The sequence below is a fragment of the Gallus gallus genome, chromosome 2 (assembly GCF_016699485.2).
Source record: "Gallus gallus isolate bGalGal1 chromosome 2, bGalGal1.mat.broiler.GRCg7b, whole genome shotgun sequence".
Lineage (NCBI taxonomy): Eukaryota > Metazoa > Chordata > Aves > Galliformes > Phasianidae > Gallus > Gallus gallus.
The window spans coordinates 59589240-59594669 of NC_052533.1; the positions used below are offsets into that span (position 1 = coordinate 59589240).

Consider the following 5430-nt stretch of genomic DNA (forward strand, 5'->3'; position numbering starts at 1 on the left):
CAGCACAGTCAGCTGAACAAAAGACACAATTCTCCTGCTGGATTTAGTGTTGGTACAACCTCACCTTCAATATTGTGCTCAGTTCTGGGCTCCACAATATAAAAAGGGTGTTAGGGACCTTGAAAGCTTCCAGAGGATGCACCAAAGCTGATAACAGGGTTGGTAGGCGTGTCTTGTGAGAAAAGGCTGAGGACACTTGGGCTGTCCAGGCTGGAGGAGGACCGGAGGTGACCTCATTGCTCTGCAGCCCTGTGAGGAGGGGGAGCAGAGAAAAGTGCCAGGCTCTGCTCCTGGTCACTGATGGCAGGATGGGAATGGCACAGAGCTGCCAGGGGAGGGTCAGACTGGGCACTGGGAAACATTTCTGTGGCATGAGGGTGTTCAGACACTGGAGAAGTCTTCCTAGAGAGGTGGTTGATGCCTTGAGCCTGTCAGTGTTCCAGGGTCACTGGGGCAATGCCCTCATTAATGTGCTTTAACTTTTGCTTAGTCCTGAAGTGGTCAGATAGTTGGACTTGATCTTTGAAGGTCCCTTTTGACAGAACTGTTCTTTTCTGTTCTGTTTTTCACCATACTTGCTTTAAGTTACTGCATTTCTTCATTTAATGACTATGTGTTAGAGTTGGAACATGCTAAGTGAGTGAAACGCTGCGATTCTTGCTAAAAATCTGATTTCAGTCAAAGCTTTATAAGACAGAAGAATGGGTTTGGGCGTGTATTTTATTCCTTTTCTGTCCTTCTGAATGAAGAAGCAAGGATATTGTAATTGTTCTACCTGCTTGCAAGAATAAGGAGATGACTCATGCTGCTGCTTGTTCTGCTACACCACAACGGCAAATGTCGTGCTCCTTTCTTTGTCTTTTGTCTGCTCAGATCTGTGGTTAGGTGTCCATGACAGCTGCATAGTTCAGCGACACACAGATAAAAAGAAGCTCTCTCCAAAGCAAAGTCTTTTCTTTGTTGAAATTCATTTAGCTATCCCTGCTCACAACAAAGACTTGGTAAGCTTTAGCAAGACTTATTTTTTATTTTGCTACAGTGCACGCTGCTATACAGTGAAGTATATCTTCAGGACCAAAAGGGATGTTTATTGAGGTCTAAGCATATTTCCTTTAATGTGGCTCCTTTGTATACATACCTACTTATTCCTGTCATCTTTATCTGTTCCCTGTGCATGGGAAGGGAATGTGCACTTCTCTCCTTTTACAGGTCGGGAATTTTAAATGCTCTGGAATAGCTAATGACTTTGTTCTGCTGCTCACATGAAAAGCTTTTTTTTTTTTTTTTGCCTTGATTTTAGCCTTTTTTTTTTTTTAATAGGAGATGCTCATTCTAGTAAAAATGTCAAAGAATGGAAACATTTTTCTTTTGTGCAGATTCATTAGTGAGCCTCCCAGTTAATTGCATTGCTGGAAGTAATGGGAATATCCCACTTGCAGAGTGATGCGGGGGTCAGCAACTGAAAGATAACCCCAAGTAGGCTGTTGAACAGACAGTTCTGTCCAGTTCAACCACTTCTGGAGGATGAAATCAAGTGATGACTTGCACGTTTCACATGCAAACATGACTAGGAGGATTGTAGATAGAACACATTTTGTGTATTTTCTAATTGTCTATCCATGAGAATGTAGTGATGTTAGCCATTAAAAGGGTACAAATAGTTTCTTAATCAGGCAGTTGGAGTCCATTGCATCGGTTATTTTTATCTCTGTTGCTAATATGCAGTACCATTCTCAGTTTCAGGTCCATTTCAGATTTCATTCTCAAACTCTCCATCTTCCTTTGTTTAGAAAAATTAGAATTTCTTACAAGGGTTTGAGTTTCTTGATCCAAGTCACATGCTTAGAGATGCCCAAGAGAACCACTGCATCAAGGTGGTGCAGCCAGGCGAGTTTGGAAGGCAGCTCCTTCGCCCTGTCTCTTTGTGTGACCTGACTTATTTAGTGTGTATGTGATTCACTGTGACCAGCCTAATACACTTCCAGTTTCAGAACTCATAGAATCATTTCGGTTGAAAAAGACCCTCAAGATCATGCAGGGGAGTTGGGTACTCTACCGCATTCCAGGGCAGCCTATTTCAACTACTTGCTCATCTGACTGAAGTGTCTGTTTAACATTCCTATATATGCTAAATAAAGCCCTTTGCTTTGTTCATTCACCTGCAAGGTTCTCTGTTCTGGTCTTCCCTATTCCATCCCATTGAAGTTAGTTAGGTTAGGGCTAGAAAAGTCCACCAGCTCTTTTATTGGAGATCAGGGTAATAAATCCATTGACTAGTTTTATGTTTTTAAAACCTTTTATTAGATTAGTAATAAAATTCCTTGCTCAGTTGAATACTTAAGCACGTGTTCTCATGTAGTTTTTTGATGCTGAAATTGGTATCCAATTTTCATCAACTATATCAGATAGAATGAAATATAATAAAAAATCAAAGTTCTCTGGATATCACATTCTGTAGTTCAAGTGTAATGATATGTATGGTATTTCAAGGTGCATGAACTGGCACCAGATGTTCTTCTTTCCCATTTTCTGCTGTACTTTTGGAAATATACACGTAGCTATAACATCTTTGACCATTATTTCACCATTAAGTGAAACAGAATTAGGTTTCATCACACATTTCTGCTAGATGCCACCAGCAGTAGAACTGCAACTCTTGAGTGCAAGATTCTTAATTGTTGTGGAGTATTCCAGTTCAAAGTGTCTTGATTAATTTAGGCGGAGATTTAAGACAGACATATCAAAACTGAATGTAAGTCTTTGGAGGATTAGAAAAAGTAATTACAATCAGACAAAAAATTAATCTTATGTAACTTAACTCCTTTACTTTAGCTTGTAATATGCTAAATCTTTTTTGTATGTTTTGTTAGTTCAGTGTAGCTTTTCTGCTTCTTGAAGTTTAATAGTACTCATTCTCTTAGGATCTTCTATCTTCTAAGATATTTTGAACATAGAATGTTCTATCTTCTAAAACTTTTGCTGTGTAAGCATGCTGTTTGTGGACTCCAAAAAAGTTCTCTGTCTTGCATCTGTCATTATGGAGGTTTCAAGACTGCTTAAAATTTAAGTTGCCAAATGAGAGTTGATATGAGAATATCAGTGTTGAAGATTATCAGACAAGCTACGTATCCAGGATTAAATCTCTGAGCATGGACATCTTCAACTGCTTCTGAGTTCACCTTAAATACAAATCATGAAAACCGAAAATATGCGAGAAAACAATTCTGCAGAAGTCCCTCCCCCTACATGTGATTGTGCACCTTTAAAAGTAAGACACACATTCAAATTCTTAGATGTATATTATTCTGTAGTTTTTCTGATTCTTTTATACTTGCCTACCTCTAGTCTTACAGCTTCTGTCAAATGTTTTCTTTCCTTCCCTATAAAGTCCAAACCTAACATTTCAGAGGTTCTAGGCTTCAAATTCAAAATTCAAGGCTTCCTACAACCTTCTTTTTGTAAATGATCTTGTGAAGTTTGTGGTGACAAATTGCAGTTTGTAATTGGTTCTTCTTAACTTGGTATGAAAATCATGAGCATGAGTAGGGAAACCAGGAACAAAGTGCTGTCAGACTTCCCTGGGAGCCTGCTGGAGACATAATGTGTTTTCCAATAGCTCTCCATTACCGTGATCTCTAATCTAGAGGGTGAAAAAAGAGTAGAAAGGAAGGATATGCTTAGTCAAAAAGACCTCATAAGCGATTGCTTGAAGTGGTTAGGAAACCTGACAGTGCAGACTTTTTTCCAAGCCTCTTGACCATAGTAGTCGTTGGCTGGGTAGAGATAGTACTGTACTGCACCTTTAAGTAGTACTGGGAAAAAAAAAAAAAAAAAAGGATAAAATCCTACCTGATGGGTGGATGTAATTTGTAATAGGCTTTGTAGAATGTGGGCAAATTTAACATGCTGGAAAGCAGAGGTAAAGCTTGAGAAGCATATAACCATAGAGATAGTAACCTTGGCATCATAAAGCCCAATGGAATTCCGGGCTTCAGCCCCAGTGACTGGTGTTCTGGCCCAACTTTCTTGCCTTCTGCTCACAACTCTAAAGGAAGGGAGTGAGAAGGAAGCATGTAGCTGTCATATTCCATTTATTGGTGTGCCCAAAGGTTGGAGAGGTGAGTGCCCGGAGGCTGGACAGCTGGGGATTGAAGAAGACAAAATCTTGTTTTTGCTGCTGCCCCTGGGGCATGTCTCTTTCTGCATGTCTGTGCCTCACTTATCTGCCAGTATCTTTTTGCTTTATCTTCACTGCAGATGTCTGCAATGGAGACATGCCCCCTTCTAGTGAATCTTGCACGATAATTTGGTTGGTGTTAATTGGAAGTTAAGTATTTGTGTCCATTTTGGAAGAGTGTTGGTTTTCTGAAACCACTGTGTATCCAATTTGATCTTTTCCTTGACTTTCCAATCTGTATTCTTTTCTCCTGTGTTGTCTCCACACTGATCAAATGAAGATTTTAATCCATGACATTTCTTAGTGATATCTGTTGTCTGAAGAAATATATTTGAGAGGCCTTGAGTTAACAGCGCAAATCATTTTGGAATTGAGACTTTAAGAAAAATATGTCTTCCTGCTCAAAAATATGCTTTTTTGAGGCCCTATATACCAAGTAATACTTTGTATTCTTAAGTCTAGCTCATATTTACCGTAAATACCTCAAATATTCTTCTTAACTTCTGATTATTTCCCAGCTGTGGCCCTGAAACACTACTGTCCAGGTATAGTGAATTTATTCATCTCACTGCCATATTCACAACTTTGCAGTTCTTGAGGTTATATCTAAATGGGGAATTTACTTCTGGTCCTCTGTACTTATGGAAGGAGAGAGCTTACACTCACTCTGCTTGTAGCAGATTCTCAAAGGTCAGGGGCTCATCTGATGTGATGGAGGAGGCTGTATAAAATGTGATGTGTAATCTCTTCATCTGTCCATTGAGTTTAGACCCTATCTTTTACACTGGCAAGAGAAAACCACTCACCCATTAATCAAAACGCTGATAAATATGAGACGTTTTGCAGGGGTAGTAGTTTTATAATGCTAAGGGTCTGCCCTAAATTACTTGCTCCGATAATTAAATATAAAACATGTACCCAGCAGACATTATCATTTGACTCAAGACTGCATATTTGGAGTTTACCAGTCAGATATATCAAAAATGTGGAAATGGTTGAATGCTTCCAATTCAAGAGTTGGAGGTCTAGTAAAATGTGAAGGTATTTGTGTAAAAGATAAATGTGCTAACTGGAACATTAAATTTATATTTATCATGTTTCTAGTGCGCATACTTTTCAAGTATTTTATCAGATTTTATTAGTGTTTTAGAGTTACTATAATCTTGGAAAGGATTTTTAAAGAATATTTTACTTAATGCTTTTGGCTTCATTTCTCTATTCTTAAATGATCTCTGAACAGTGTAGTGTTTTCA

At 38.8% G+C, this 5430-nt stretch overlaps 1 long non-coding RNA gene across 1 annotated transcript; it reads right to left on the reverse strand.

Annotated features, from left to right (window-relative positions):
- Positions 1-3280: 3280 nt before the first annotated feature.
- LOC121109682 lies at positions 3281-4544 on the reverse strand. The gene is made up of 2 exons (XR_005857554.2): positions 3850-4544; positions 3281-3640 (listed from the first exon to the last, which is right to left on the reverse strand). It is a non-coding gene; the product is annotated as an uncharacterized LOC121109682 (long non-coding RNA).
- Between the last annotated feature and the right edge of the window lie 886 nt (positions 4545-5430).